Below are 17012 nucleotides of genomic sequence, written 5' to 3'. Positions count from 1 at the left end.
TACTCCTGAAGGATTCAAAGGGGTGACTTTTCACACGTGTAAACAAGAAAAGTGTGTGATCCTCATGGCTTTCTGCCAAGCTGGACAGCTGAGGATCTATCTTTACATCCATCCTTAAGCCTCGGCCTACCTTGGTTTTCCCTGTGTCCCATGTGGCCAGTCCAGCCCTTCCTGAGGCCAATGATAGCCCAACAGGCAGGGTTTGCAGTATGTGACCGGCTCTGAAGACCAAAGTTTGGTTTTACTGCTATGATTTCTCTTTCCTCACATACAGACCGTGGGGACATACATCGTTTGGGAGGAGGTGGGGGGGGGGAGCATACGGTAGTAATTTGCAAGGTATGGAAGACTGCATCAATTTGAGCTTGCTGCAGACAATGTTTGTTTTAATATCAGGGAAATCCACAGTAATAACTGGTCTAGCAGACCATGAAAGTGGACCACAAACAGCTAAAAACAGCCCACACACTAACCTGTCAATTTAGACCAACAGGCACTGCCAGATTGCCCTATAGGCCAGTCCGACCCTGCAGGCTGGATTTGGGGTTGTGTTTCTTAAGTTTCTGATTTTTATTGTTCACTATTTTCCAGACCTCGCTGGATAAAAAAAATATATATAAGGAAAGAGGACTGGGCCTGAGTGTCTGCTATGGCTTCCCGTAAACAGGGTGTTGGGCCTTGCAGCCTTCGGCTATGCGTGGCGAGGCATTGACTGCTTGTGGGAAGCCCCACACATGGGTTTGGCGTCCTGTGTCGATTGGATGCAGGTCATGGCCCAAGGAGTAGAGTGTCATAGAGTGGAATAAAGTGTTGTACAGTGGAGTGCCATGGAGTAGAGTAGAGAGCTGTACAGTATGGTAGAGTGGGACAGACTGTTGTACAGTTGAGTAGCATAGAGTAGTGTACAATGGAGTGCCGTAGAGTGCAGTAGTGGAGTACAGCTGAATAGGGTGGACTAGTGTCTGCTAGAATATAGTACATTTACTGGGGGAAGCGATGTAGAGGGGAGTAGAGTGTTGTAAAGTGCTATAGAGTAGAGTGTTGTATAGTGACATTGAGAAGAATACATTGTTGTACAGTGTAGACTGGAGTGGTGTAGAGTGTAGCAGTGTACAATGCAGTAGCGTGCAGTAGAATAGCATGTTTTAGAGTGATGAGGAGTGGCATAGAGTGAAATAATATAGAGAGGAGTGTTGTACTGTGGACTTCTATATAGTGGAATAGTGTAGACTGTAGTCGCATTCAGTGGAGTGGTGTAGACTGGAGTGTTGTACAGTTGAGTGGCATACAGTGAAAAAGCATACAGTGGAGTGGTTTACATTGCAGTGGCATACAGTGGAGTGGATTAGAGTGAAATAGCATAGAGTAGAGTGGTGTACAGTGGAGTGGTATAGAGTGAAATAGCATAGAGTAGAGTGTTGTACAGTGGAGTGGTATAGAGTGAATTTGTATAGACAGGGGCATCGTGCCCCCTTTAGCAGCTACAGCAGTGGTTACATTTTTCAATGGGCCTCTTTTATATGCAAATTGGCAGGTAAAACCTCATATTTAACACAAGAAGTATGGAATTATAGAAAAGGGAACCGAGGATAAACAAGTGGATGCATTTGTGGGTGAAAGGATGGGGGAAGAAAGGATAGATGCACGATTGGGTGATAGGATGGGTGGGTAAAAGGATCGCTGGATGAGTTGCTGAATGGATGGCTGGGTGAAAGGATGGATGGATAGGTTGATAGGTGAATTAAAAGGTGAGCGAGCAAAAGGATGGGGGGTAGGTGAAAGGATGAATTGGTAAAAGGATTGGTGGATGGACGGGTTGGTAAAAGAATGAGTGGGTGAAAGGATAAGGGATGAGTGGGTAAGAAGATGGGTGGATGAGTGTGTGAGAGGATGGATGTGAAAAAGGATGAGTGAGTGAGATGGATGTATGGTTGCATGGATGCATAGATGGGTGGGTGAAAGAGGGCAGAGTCAAATGGAATAATCTAAAGGATGAGTGGATGGGTGAAAAGGTGGCAGTGTAAATGGAAATCTAAGAGGATGGATGAATAAATGGGTAAAAGTATGGTAGAGTGAACGGAAAACCTAGGATAGATAGATGGATGGATGGCAGTCAAAATAAATGGACATCTGAGAGGATGGATGGAATTATACATTGATGGGTATGGGGGAAAGGAGGGCAGAGTAAATAGGCATTTGACAGTATGGATGAATTGATAGGTGGTTGGGTGAAAAGAGGGCATAGTAAATAGAAATCCAAAAGGATGGATGGGTGACAAGATGGAAGAATGAATGGAGAACTCAGAGGATGGATGAATGGATGATGGCAGGATAAATGGAAATCTGAGAGGATGGACGGATGGATGGATGAAAGTACGACAGAGTAAATAGAAATATTAGACAATGAATGGATGGGTGGGTGGGTGAGAGGACAGCAAAATAAATGGAAATCTAAGAGGATGGGCGGTTGAAAAGATGCCAGAGTAGATGGAAATCTAAGAGGATGGATGGATGGGTGGATGGATGGATGGATGGACTGATGGATGGCATAGCAAACAGAATTCTGAGAGTATGGATGGGTGGCAAAGTAAATGGAAATCAGAGAGGCTGGGTGGAGAAAGAATGGCAGAGTAAATGGACATTTGAGAGGATGGATGGGTGAAATGATGGCAGAGTAAATTGAAATCTAAGAGGGTGAATGAATGGGTTGGGAAAAGGAATGCGTAGTAAATGGAAAACTGAGAGCATGGATGGAACAGCAAATTAAATCTGAGGATAGATGGATGGATGAAAGTATGGCAGAGTAAATAGAAATATGAGACAATGGATGGCTGGATGGGTGTGTGTGTGAGAATGGCAGAGTAAATGGAAATAGGAGAGGATGGATTGTAAGGTGAAAGGATAGCAGAGTAAATGGAAACCGGAGAGGATGGATTGTAGGGTGAAAGTACAACAGAGTAAATATAAATATGAGGAGATCAATGGGTGGGTGCAGGGACATCGCGTTAGCAGCTATAGTGGGGTAGGGTTTGTATGGGGGTGTTTTTTTTATGGCCATCTTTTATCTGAAACTTTGTAGGTAAAAGCTCGTAATTAGCACAAGAAAGAAGGGCTCATAGAAAATGGAAAGAAGGATGAATGAGTTGATGCATGCGTGGGTGAAAATATGGATGGATGAGTGGGTGAAAAGATAGGGGGATGAAAGGATGGTTTGAATTAGTGGGTAAAATGATGGGTGGGTAAAAGAATGAATGAGTGAATAAAAGGATGGGTGGGTGAAAGGGTTTATGGGTGAATTTAAGAATGAGTGAGTGAAAGGATGGATGAGTGGGTGAAAGGATGGGTCGGTAAAAGGATGGATGGGTGGGTTGAAAGAATGGGTTGATAAAATGATGGATGGGTTGGTGAAGGGATGAGTGGGTGAAAGGATGGGGAATGAGCTGGTGAAAGATAGGTGGATGAGTGGGTGAGAGGAAGGGTTGGTAAAAGGAAGACTGTAGATGGGTGGATGAAAGGATGGCTGAGTGAATGGAAATCTGAAAGGATGGATGGGTATGGGTGAAAGATGGAAGAGGAAATGGAAAATTGAGAGGATGGGTGGATGGTTGGGTGAAATGCTGGCAGAGTAAATGGAGTTCTAAGAGGATGGATGGAAGGATGTGTGAAAGGATAGTAGAGCGAATGGAAAACTTAGGATGGATGAATGGCAATGTAAATGGAAATCTGAGCGAGTGGATGGATAGATGGGTATGGGTGAAAGGTTGGCATAGCAAATGGAAATCTAAACGTTTAGATTGATGGGTGGGTGAAAGGCATGAAGATTGAATGGAAAACCCAGAGGACGGTTGGATGGATGAGTGTAATAGTGTACAGTGCATTGTTGTAGAGTTGTAGAGTGGAGTGGCATATAGTGGAGGGAAGTGGCATAAAGTGCAGTGGTGTACAGAGATATAGCGTATAGTGCAGATGTGCACACTGAAGTGGCGTGCAGTGGAGTGGTATAGAGTGTAACAGCATAGAGTGTTGTGTCGTAGAGTGGAGTTGCATACCGTGCAGAGAAGTTGGGTAGAGTGGAGGGGCGTACAGTGTAGTGGCATATACTAGATTGTCATAAAATGAAGAGGCATCGAGTGTAGTGGTGTAGAGTTGAGGGGCGTACTGTGGATTAATGTAGACAGGAGTGGCGTATAGTGGCATGGCATAGAGTGTAGTGGCATACATTGGAGTGTGGTAATTCAAACAGACACAGCATGAAAGTGTGTTAATGAATGTAAATTTAATGTGCAGGAAAATAGATTATTTGGTGTAAATGGTAATTCTTGGTACTATGTGTAAATAGTGTAAGTAGTGTTAAAGTAATAATTTCTAAAATACTTAGTTATGTATTTTGCCACAGTTTAGTATAGCACTGCAAATTCACAGTATACCATAGTACATGTGCATGTTAAGGCAATATGTGATCGACTAATGGCTGAGTTTACCAACCTTAAAAGGCATTTATGTCCTTTTCAGCACATTTTTGCTGCACTCTGCGTTTTGCTGTGTTCTGGATTAGGGTCTTAGATTTATGTAATTAGTAGGTTTTATTGTTGTTCCCTACCTTTAACGACTTTATTAAGGTGTTAATAGGTGGAGAAACGTATTTATAATTATCTATATATTTTTACATCACTTTAGGGAGAACTGCACAAGAAAAAAAAATTAAGTATCGCAGTAAGTAGCTATACTGCGGTGCTCTGTAGACTGTTTTGTGAAGATTTAAATGTGTTAGAAGTAGAAAATACACTGCAGTACCCTATAGTTCTAAAATATAGAGTACTAAAGTCAATTTAATTTGTTTTACATACTTAACTATTTTTTATTTATTTTTGGTATTGTAATACTTCTGAGGTGGTACCGTGGTACTCTGTAGAATTTTTATAAAAATATATAGAAACGTATAAATATTTTTTCCTACCTATTACCCCTTTACAAAGTGGTAATATATAGAGGAAGCATCAAACCCAATACCTGCATCTAAGGGCGAAACACAGAACACAGGCAAAGTGCACCTACAGACAGCATGGCTGCCTTCAACTTTTGTAAAGGCAGTATTTAGCCAATCACATAATGACTAGGCATCCCTATGTACTGCGATACTTCTGTGAAATAGCTCAAAATTTCGCTAAAAATAGTGCACCAGCAGATAACACTAGTTAAAATGCCTCATAAATTAAAAAATACTTACTCTACTTACTTGTGCACATCATAATGTATCATCCTGCCAAATTTCATAAATATATGTGTATAAAAAAGTTAGCTTACCTGTCAAGTAGTAAACCTGCAAATTTAAAGTATTAAGACTTATCCGCAATATAGTGACTCCAGATGTTTAGCTCGAGAAGTAACGGAAATATACCCCAGTCATATATACCAATTGGATAACACACGGTTCCCATATTCCTATTAAAGTGGAACTGTCTGAGTTGCCTATTTTTAGGCTCCTCTGGCTTGGACCAGAGTCTGATTTTCCACTCTTCCTCGTTGCCCCTCTCTAGACAGGATACACATGCTTGAAGAGGAGGGCAAGCATTGCATAAAATAATTGCTTGTGGCACTTTCTTTTATGGGAAACTAATGTTTCAAATTGGAAATATCTGCCGTGCAATCTAAACGTAATGGAGCCATTTCAACCTAACAAATGCCGATTTTGCACATCGCTGTGTTTTGTGGCTCCTTGACTGGAATGCCGCTCAGGAATTGGGGTTTGTGGTTGTGTCAGTCAAGTGCAGAGAGAGACTAAACCCTCATTCTTTGAATGTGCGAGCATCACCCGAGGCCGGTCACCCTGGCGTCCTCGACTGCCATTTCTGATGAGTCCTCAAACTCTCGAACGTCTGGGTGGCTAATGTGACCTCACAGGGATTCACGAGACTGCCTTTTGTGGTCTCCACACTCACTTAAAAGAAACCCCGGTTTCAAATGCTTGCTGTTTTTTTTAATGTTATGTTTTCGTTTTTTATGTACACCACTGAGCTGAGTAAAAAAACAGATGAATCCTCCCGCTGCTGATCCTTCAAATGTGCACCCGACTCACCAACTGCAGCCATGCTGCAAGAAGCCGGAACCCACCTTCTCCTCAACCTCCTGCGGCTTCTTTAATCAGTAATTTATAGCTTCAGGTCCCTTCTTCCTCACTCTGGCTCTATTTTCTTATTTCACATAGGCTGAGGACACTTTCCCCGGAAAGGGCCAGAGTCGAGGTGTTCATTAATAATACAAGCACCAGCTGATTTTGGAGCGCTTTTACATGCGCCCCAGTTAGGTTACACAAGGGCACATTAATTTTTAGGTCTCGCCTACACAGCGCGCAATCGCTGATTATAAGGGACCTCTTGGCATCGCTCAGGACTTTTGTCAAACTCGTGCATATTTTGCACTGTTCTCTATTGCCACTAGTGTACGTTTGGCTTTTCCCTTCGGGGAGCAAGCAGCGGCACCATCTGGTAGCAATTATCGCGCCTGCCTCTGCTCGCTCCCTTAAGGTAAACACCAAACATGCACGAGTGGCAATAGACAACTATTGCCGAGAATTTGAGCGAGGTGTACACTCTGGTTTGAGAGGATGCTCAGAGCGCATGCGCTAAACGCTTTCATACTTATGAAGCACTTCATCCAACATTTGTGTCACTTTTTGGAAGAACGCAATCTGCTGCTGTAAGAAATGCTGCACCTGGGATCAGAAGCCCCGCACTCGGATCTTGCGGAAATGCTGGATTTCTGCTAAGGTGGCAAAAGAAATAATATTGCAGCTGTCCTGAATGCCCTCCTTCTTGGCCTGCTCCATCATGACTTCTTCAACACGTTTCTTGTTATTTAGGAGGAATCGCCCTGAACCTAGGTGACCTAGCAGATTGAACCCATTGCGAGGAGCAGAGCCCAAGCTCTTTTGATAAAGCGCCTTTTATTCCCACCATAGAATGTCAGCATTAAGAACCCCTGCTTCATCCTTCGTTTATCAGGGTACACACCTTGGGTCGGCATTACGCTGAGTACAGCGTGGGTTACAAGTTCACATCTCCCATCCAGGCCCTACTAACAACGCCAAAGCTTTATGCCATCCCATGTGCCACATTATCCAGGTCCAGTGCTGCGGATCAGGACAGATGGGGCAGAGCGGTCAGTTCCTGGCCATGACCTTGCCAGCTCAAAGCCCTTGGTCCTTCAGTAACCTGGTGCACGAGCTCACAGGTGTCTTTGGGTCTCAGGTAGACTTTATGCCCTGCAGACGGGGGGAACTCAGGCTGGGAGGCTCCGCCCTGCACCCTGCTCCTGTTCTTATCTCTGTGTTCAACAAGGCTCACATGGCTAAACCTTGGGGGAAGATGGAATGGGTGCTCAGGCATGAAATACTCTAGTTATAAAAGCTTAGTTTAGTCAAGAGGGGTGACTTCTCAGAGGGTATATTACAGGGTTGTGTGTTAACATCAGTCCTGTCTGACACCTTGGTGGCCGGATCAGAGAACACCCGGGAGTAGAGGGCACCCCTGAGCCTCCTCCTGTAAGAGCACTGCTCTTAGCTGTGATCATAGTTTACCTTATTGCTGATGGCCCATCGCGTTGCCTAGATATACAACCAGACCCGCATCTGTGACTAGTCTGGGGGTCAATGCTGTACAGATGCAGAGGTCATGACCCCTGGGAAGGGAACCGGCACGATGATTTCATTTCTACAAAGACTGTGGCTGGGAGAGCGCGTGCAGGCTCAGCAGACGGGCATTGAGGTGTCACATTTGATACCCGCAAAGCCTGCAAGGACTTGGGCCATCGTTTAATAAAAGCAGCAATGATGATAATGTGTAGTGCACTACAAGGGCGCCCGGATAAACGGTAGGGAGTGTGCCCATGTGGTGATTAATGGAATTTATGGTGATTTATGGAAGACACCATAAAAGAATGTCCAGCACGGATTATGTAAATACATGGATGATGTAAAATACAGGGATGATGTAAATACAAGGATGATGTAAAAACAGGTATGATATAAATATATGGATGATGTAAAATACACGGATGATATAAATACACGAATGATGTAAATACACGTCTCTCTTTCTCTGTCTAGCCATCACCCAGGCACTCATCGTCTAATTATTTTCATCCCTCCAGTGGTCACTCTCTTTGTAACACACATTATCTGTTCCCCTCTCTGTTTCATTCCTCTCTCTCGCTTCCTCTATCTCTCGCTCAAGCACACACACACACAATTTATTTCCAAATATCTCTGGCTAAACACTTATAAGGTCCCGAAGGCAAGACCTATTGGCTATGCCGATGCTTATTTTTGGTAGGCACGGGGAGATTACGTGATTTGCCCAAAATCACAGGATGTGGAGTCGACCCCAAGTGATTTGCCCAGAATAACAGGTTGTGGAGTTGACCCCGAGGCTCGAACCTTGGTTTCCCAGCTCCAAAGTCGGCAGTCTAGCCTTGAGAACACATCCTCTCCCCATTTGTACCATTAACCTCCATATGTGCATGCAGTATCCCCTACACCCTTGTTAAAATAATTCTTACTCAGATATATGTAGATATGGAGCGATGAAGGCAGTTCTAGCTGAGGAGCAGTGGAGCGCTGATCAAAAAGCGGGAGCCCAGAGAGACGTTAATGTATTGTTTCTAATGAGGCGGGGTGCAGGACTGGACTGCCTGTTTTTTCCACCCCGCATTTCTCATGCGAACTGGAGCCTTCGAATTCTGGTTTTCTGGGCAGGAGGACGCCGCTGGTGCCTCTGCAACTTTCTCCAGTCACCTCTGGAAATTAGAGCAGGATGTGGTTTGGAGAGGTTTGGGGGGGGGGGGGGAAGGGGGTCCAGGAAAGAGAGTGAGCGGGAAGGGGGCGAGACTTATTTGAACATTTTTGCCAGTGCTGCTTTTGGTTCCCAATCCAGCCTTGGGTAGTGTTTAGCGCCCTCTGAAGTTATGGCTGATATGGGCCCCAACACAAGTCTCTTTAGCTCTTCCAACTTCAGTATGGCTTTCCCAGCTTGGGGATGGCCCTAAAGGAGAGAGGCCATTTGGAGCACACTTCCCGCTACTTGCGGAGAGCGCTCCTGAAGCACAGCTTGCTGCAGCTGATGTACAACTTTTCTCTTTGTTTGAAACAAACACAGAGAGGATTGGAGTAGGACCCCATCACCATTGCTACAAAAGAAGGGGACGCAGGACTGTAGAAGGATATGGCACTCCCAATACTCATGCTAAAGCCCTCATTGTTACAAATAAACAAGAGCCTCTTCCAAACTGACAACGTTAGAACTATTTTATTGAACTGCTTATATTACAATGTGTCATTGAATCAATCAAACAACCACAAAAATTTAGAATAAGGGTCCAAGGGATATATAGTTTAAAGACCCACACCTGATCATATCCCCAGCTCCTACTTAGTATATAACACAAGAAAAACAGGGGGTCTACCAGCTGAATATTAGAGCTGTACTCTCAAAACTGAGTCCACAAGATCTCAGAGTATATATGTCACAAAGACAGTGTGTTTGAGAGAGAAGAAAGAAAACAGAGTGAACTATACATGCATAGAAAAGACCGACACATCATGGGGTGTTCATAAATGGCTCACCAGTCCAAAACAATTCAAATAGGGTTTCCATCAAACAGACTTAATGATCAGTCATATCATTTGTCCAAACCCTTGTGCATAGATGGTTGATCCCTTGATCATAGGGACAAAACCCGCACCTTGTCGCTGTTTTGGGATTTGGTCCACCAACATAAACAAAACGTCCATGATGACCGATCTTTTGATGGTAGAATAAACAAGTGCAACAAAACAAATAGTGAAATTAAAATAGGATGGAATACCTTCCTTCTGACAACTTTATTCTGCGGACAAGACACACCTCCTAATTAAAAACCAGAACAGTGCAAAGAGGACAGTAACAAATATCTGCCTATAGAAGGGCCAACATGTTTCTGCCTGACGGGTATAAATCCCTTGGCATTCATCAGGGCCTCTGCTCTTATGATAGTTGCACTCCTAGTAATGAAATGAAAAAATCACCACCATCACCAAAGAAATAAAGATAAAAAATTGGTTAGGTACGGTACAACCTGTAGTAACCATGGACTTTCACCCTCCGACTCACTTTGGCTACAGTGAATTCCTTAATGGTAGGGGAATGGACCTCACCTCACCTGGACACTGCTCAGGTATAGGAGGCCCCGCACTATCCGTCGGTGCCACAAGCTTGCATCTGAGGCTTGGGGGAGATGCAAGCTTGTGGCACCGAGGGATAGTGCGGGGCCTCCTATACCTGAGCAGTGTCCAGGTGAGGTTAATGTTAATGTTAATGTTATGTGAATTTATATAGCGTACGGCTGCCCCAGCCAAGGGGCGTCCCGGCGCTGCGAGCAGACAAATGCAGAGTGAAGGTAACAGAAATAGATGACAGATTATTGGAAAAGATGGGTTTTGACGGCCTTTCTAAAGGCTAAAAGGTCTTGAATCCCCCGTATGGTTTCAGGCAAACTGTTCCATAGCTTGGCAGCAAGGAAACTGAAGGAACGGCCACCGACTCTGGCCAGTCTAGTGCGAGGGATGGTCACCAGATGTTGTCCTTCAGAGCGGAGCGATCTTCTAGGGATGTACTCAGACAGGAGGGGACTCAGCAATGGAGGAGAGGCGGTTTTAAGGATTTTGAAGGCTAAACATAGAGCCTTGAACTGGATCCTTTTACCCACTGGAAGCCAATGCAGTTTTTTTAAGGTTCCAGAGACGGAAGAATGGCGAGGGAGGCCAACCAGAGCCCTGGCTGCCGCATTCTGGACTCTCTGCAATCTGGTGGTTTCGGCCAGGTTCGCTCCCAATAGGAGAGAACTGGCATAGTCCAGTCTAGAAAGGATCGTCGCCTGAACAATGAGCTGGCGGGTGCGGCAGTCAAAGAACTTCAGAATGGGCCTGATGTTGCGTAAAATGCCAAAGCACGTGGCAGCCACTTTCTTAGTGTGGATGGTAAACTTTAAAGCCGAGTCGACCCAAACACCCAGATTTTTGACGCAATCTTTTGGCTTGGGGGGTGGGCCTAGGATGTCAGGCCACCAGTTATCTCCCCAGGATGCGGTGTTTTTCCCCAGGAGCAGAATCTCAGTTTTTCCGGCGTTTAATTGGAGAAAATTTGCCGTCATCCAGTTGGTGATGTCAGTGAGTGTCTGTTTAAAGTGATGGGCTTCCAGACCACTGTTGTTATTCAGAGCCACCACCAACTGGGTATCGTCTGCATAGGATACCAGTGCCATTCCATTCCTTCTAGCCACCTCCGCTAAAGGGCGGACATAGACATTGAACAGGGTAGGGCTAAGGGACGAGCCCTGCGGCACTCCCTGTCCAATGCTATGCTCCTTCGAGATGTAAGGAGGGGTGGAGACTCTAAAGGACCTGTTAGACAGGAAGTCTCTGAACCATCCCAAGGCTGCCTCTGTAACTCCAATTTCCTCCAGTCTCGTCAAGAGGACCTCGTGTGACACCGTATCGAATGCAGCACTAAGGTCCAATAGGACCAGTGCTGCAGTGCCGCCGGCGTCAAGAATGGAACGGAGGTCTTCAGAAACACTGAGCAAGGCTGTCTCGGTGCTGTGACCAGCTCTAAACCCGTGTTGGGAGTCATCCAGAATGTTGTTGGTAAGGAGGAAATTGGACAGGATATTGTTGACGTGTGCCTCGACAACTTTGGCAGGCCAAGGGAGCAAGGAGATCGGCCTGAAGTTCTCCGGAAGTGAGGGGTCTAAGGTGGTTTTTTTTAAAATGGGGGACACCCAGGCCTGCTTCCATTTGGAAGGAACACTGGCGGTGGAAAGTGACAGATTGATAATGTCACGGATGTGTTCTGTGATGAGTTCGTGGGCTTCACAGAAAATGTCCAGTTTTAAGGGGTCTGCCGGAGATCCGGATTTAATCTTTCTGCAGATTTTTAAGAAATTCTCTTGGTCAAGTGTAGGAAGGGAGGTGAGAGAAGGCCTGGTAGGATCAATGGTAACCGGTGACTGCGGGCATTTGGGGAAGGTGTCATATATCTTCTTGATTTTATCTGTGAAGAAATTGGCCATGTTGTTGCAAAGGTCGGGCGAGGTGGTAGTAGTGTTAACAGATTTTTTTGCAGTTAGATCTTTCAGAATTTTAAATACCGATTTTGAAGTATTGGAGCTATTGTTGATTTCACTGGCATAATATGCCGCTCTTGTTTTGCAGACCTTACGGTGATAGGTTTTTTGGAGCAGGACATAATCTTGTTTAAGGTTGGCATCATAGTTTTTCCTCCAGCACCTCTCTGCCTTCTTACATTCCTTTTTCAAGGTAGCTAGTTCCAAGTTATACCAAGGACTGGCAGTGTGGGTGCGGGCCTTGGTCCATCTGGCAGGAATTAGGATGTCGAGTGCCTGGGTGATCCATAGGCAGAACTGATCATATCCTACATCCAGGTCCTCACTTGGGAGTAGGGGCTTTAATACCAAGAGATCATGTAGGTCTTCAAGGCGAAGTTTTCTCCATGGCCGTTTCTGAACTAGGGGAGTAGGTGCTACTACCGGGCTCGAGTTACAGGGGATAGATAGAATCACTAAGTGGTGATCTGTCCAAGTCATGGGAATAGGTATGTCTGAGGAACCACCGGTGATGTTGGAAAAAATGGGATCAAGGAGGTGTCCTGCTCTATGGGTAGGGCCACTGACAAGTTGATTGAGTTCGAAAGCCGCAAGATCCGCTAAAAAAGTTGCCACTTTAGACTCAGTGTTCCTGTCGAGATGTAAATTAAGATCGCCTATAATCGTAAAGTTGGCTGAGTTGATAACATAAGAGTTCAGGTATTGTAAAAGAGAATTAGTGAAGGGGACGTCTGCACCAGGAGGTCTATAAACCAGAAGGCCAGTTGCACAGAACTGTGGATTAACTTTAATCGAAAAGCGAGCGCTTTCGCTGCCTCTAATGTCTACTTTGCTGAGTTGACAATCAAAGTGAGATTTAATTATGAGCGCTAACCCCAGGTGAGGTCCATTCCCCTACCATTAAGGAATTCACTGTAGCCAAAGTGAGTCGGAGGGTGAAAGTCCATGGTTACTACAGGTTGTACCGTACCTAACCAATTTTTTATCTTTATTTCTTTGGTGATGGTGGTGATTTTTTCATTTCATTACTAGGAGTGCAACTATCATAAGAGCAGATATTTGTTACTGTCCTCTTTGCACTGTTCTGGTTTTTAATTAGGAGGTGTGTCTTGTCCGCAGAATAAAGTTGTCAGAAGGAAGGTATTCCATCCTATTTTAATTTCACTATTTGTTTTGTTGCACTTGTTTATTCTACCATCAAAAGATCGGTCATCATGGACGTTTTGTTTATGTTGATGGACCAAATCCCAAAACGGCGATAAGGTGCGGGTTTTGTCCCTATGATCAAGGGATCAACCATCTATGCACAAGGGTTTGGCCAAATGATATGACTGAGCATTAAGTCTGTTTGATGGAAACCCTATTTGAATTGTTTTGGACTGGTGAGCCATTTATGAACACCCCATGATGTGTCGGTCTTTTCTATGCATGTATAGTTCACTCTGTTTTCTTTCTTCTCTCTCAAACACACTGTCTTTGTGACATATATACTCTGAGATCTTGTGGACTCAGTTTTGAGAGTACAGCTCTAATATTCAGCTGGTAGACCCCCTGTGTTTCTTGTGTTATATTGAAGCAATCAATTAAGGATTTATAAAGCACAGCAAATCACCCATGAGGGTCTAGAGGCGCTGGAGTTGCTAGCTGCTTCATGGTGATCGTGCTCATTTGAACAGCCAGGTCTTGAGTCCTTTCTTGACTTGCCAGAGGGATGAGGCGGACCTGAGGTGCAGGGGAAGGTCCTTCCAGGCTTTGGCCGCCATTTGTGCTAATTTGTTTAAATTTGATTATACATCATACAAAATTACATATATGATTGTGATTTTTCATGTAATATGGTATTTCAATTGTTCATAACTACAGCAAAAGGTGGCTTCACACTACTGTAAACAGTTGTATATTTTTCAGTTTTGTGTTTGTTGCCAATTACGAAAAAAGATACATTGAAGAAAAGATATATAAAAAAAGAATAAATATCATTTTTGATATAGTTGGGTATATACATTGGTTTATATACTTCGCTCCTGCAGGCATCGAATTATTGATCACGAATGTGACATAAATATGAATAGGAAGGTGATTTAAATGGTTCCTCGAGGGGCAATTATATTTTGTTATAGGTGTGAGAAGGAGCGTGTTCTGCTCTCGCATCAGCAAATCTGGAGGGTGTCTGCAAGAAAGAGGGAGCCAGATCATAGGTGTTTAGTTCGTTGGTGGAAGGTCATGCGTTTGTTGTTGTATGCTGGTTCTTCATTGTGCTGGGCTTTGTATGTGTGGGTCTACATCTTGAACTGGCATCCCTTCTGTATCGTGAGCCAGTGTATCTTCTTGAGATGGGAGGTGATGTGGGTTCGTCTGGGGATGTCGAGCATGAGTCTTGCCTCTTCAGGAGGCGTGCGGTGATTTCCACGTATAGTGTGTTCCCATAGTCCAGCCTGCAGGAGACGAGGGCCTGTGTGTGTGACTGTTCTTCTGGTGTTTACTGGGAGCCACCTGACGATCTTACTGAGCATGCCTAGAGTGTGGGAGAAGGCAGAAGAGACTTATTTACCTCTTTCTTCATGGATAGTTTGCATGGCTCCTTAGAGCGGGGAATGGGCGAGTTCCTCAGGCCACCATGCGTTGTTCCATGGCGAGACGTTGTTCCCAAAGATGAGGAATTCGGTCTTGTCTGTGTTATGTTTGAGAGAGTTATTCTTCATCCAGTGGGCAACATTCATCATACATCTACGGAAGTTGGCTCTGGTCGTGAACGGGTCTTCTGACAGCGAAAGGATGAGCTGGCTGTCATCTGCGTAAGAGGTGATGTTGGTTCTGTGCGATCTGGCGGTAGTGGCAAGGGGGTCATGTACATGTTGAAGAGGGTGGGGCTGAGGGATGGTCCTTGGGGATGCCACAGATGATCTTCTTGGATTCTGAGGTGAATGGTGGGAGACAGATTCTCTTGGTTCTTCCGATGAGGTATGAGGGATCCATTTGAGAGCGTCTCCCAGGATTCCAATGTAGTGTAGTCTGTTGATCAGGATCCTATGGGAGATGGTGTTGAAGGCCGCTGATTGGTCCAGGAGGGTGAGGGCTGTCATTTTGCCGTGACCCAGGTGGGCCCTGATGTCATCGGTGGCTGTGATCAGTGCTGTCTCTGTGCATTGGTTGGCTCGGAATCTAGATTGAGAAGGGCACAGGAGGTTGTTGTGTTACAGGTGTTCAGTGAGTTGCTGGTTGATTGTCTTCTTGGGGATCTTCCTTGGAAAGGGGAGCAGGGAGATGGGCTGGTAGTTCTTCTGTTCTGTTCGGTTGGTGGATAGTTTCTTCCGGAGGGGCCTTACTTCAGCATGTTTCCAATCTTCAGGGAAGGAGGCCGAGGTGATGGAGGTTTTCAGGACATTCTTGAGTTCCTCAGCAATCGTCTTGCTCCCGAGGTTGAAGATGTGGTGAGGATAGGGTTCCGTAGGTGCTCGCGAGTGCACAGAGTTCATAATGGAGACTGTGACTTGAGTTGTGAGAGGGTCCCAATGGGTGAGCAGGTGTTCAGGGTTTGTGTTCTTGGGTGTGAGCAGGCTGATTCTGTCGGCGGCCTGGAGTTTTTGTTTTTTGTAGATCCCGTCGTGGAAGAAGTCCACCAGGGCGTCACACAGTTCTAGGGAGGGAGTTACATTGTTTCTGATGGCTAAGGGTTTGGAGAACTCCTTCATGATGTCGAAGAGCTCCTTGCTGTGGGTTGTGCTGGCTTCAATGCAGACAGCTAAGACGTTCTTCTTAGTTTCTTTCAGAAGTTGGGGGTAATGTTTGAGTGCTTCCTTTAAGGTGGTATGGTCTCCTGTCTCTTTGCTGGTGTGCTACATCCTTTCTAGTTGCCGGCAGACTTTTACAACGCCTACCGATACAACGAAACTTTTACAACGCAAATACTATTACAACGCATGTATTTACAACGCATGTTTTTACAACGCAGGTACCTTTACAACGCATACCATTACAACGTAAGTATTGGTAAGTATATATTAATTTTTTAATTGTAAATTAATTGAAATTAATTTAATTTAATTTATTTTAATTTAATTTGATTTAATTAATTTAATTTAAATTTAATTTTATTTTATTTTTACCCTGTACCCCTTTACCCAAAAACCCAAAACTGACCCTGAACCCTAAAAATACCCCTTTACCCAAAAACTAAAAACTGACCCTGAACCCTAAAAATACCCCTTTACCCAAAAACCCCAAACTGACCCTGAACCCTAAAAATACCCCTTTACCCAAAAACTAAAAACTGACCCTGAACCCTAAAAATACCCCTTACCCAAAAACTAAAAACTGACCCTGAACCCTAAAAATACCCCTTTACCCAAAAACTGACCCTGAACCCTAAAAATACCCCTTTACCCAAAAACAAAAAACTGACCCTGAACCCTAAAAATATCCCTTTACCCAAAAACTAAAAACTGACCCTGAACCCTAAAAATACCCCTTTAACCAAAAACTAAAAACTGACCCTGAACCCTAAAAATACCCCTTTACCCAAAAACCCAAAACTGACCCTGAACCCTAAAAATACCCCTTTACCCAAAAACCCAAAACTGACCCTGAACCCTAAAAATACCCCTTTACTCAAAAACCCAAAACTTACCCTGAACCGTAAAAATACCCTTTTACCCAAAAACCCCAAACTGACCCTGAACCCTAAAAATACCCCTTAAAAAAAACCAAACATATAGCATTTTAATTATAATTATATACTTACCAATACTTACGTTGTAATGGTATGCGTTGTAAAGGTACCTGCGTTGTAAAAACATGCGTTGTAAATACATGTGTTGTAATAGTTTTTGCGTTGTAAAAGTTTTGTTGTAACGGTA

The 17012-nt window shown here is 44.4% G+C and overlaps 1 protein-coding gene across 1 annotated transcript in view; it reads left to right on the top strand.

The window, feature by feature from the left end:
* Positions 1-17012, top strand: part of LAPTM4B (lysosomal protein transmembrane 4 beta) — a 452106-nt gene that overhangs the window by 413590 nt on the left and 21504 nt on the right. The window lies entirely within an intron of this gene.

The sequence above is a fragment of the Lissotriton helveticus genome, chromosome 4_1 (assembly GCF_964261635.1).
Source record: "Lissotriton helveticus chromosome 4_1, aLisHel1.1, whole genome shotgun sequence".
In the NCBI taxonomy this organism is placed as follows: domain Eukaryota; kingdom Metazoa; phylum Chordata; class Amphibia; order Caudata; family Salamandridae; genus Lissotriton; species Lissotriton helveticus.
The sequence above is the reverse complement of the archived record's forward strand: the minus strand, read 5'-3'. Positions and strand labels throughout refer to the sequence as shown.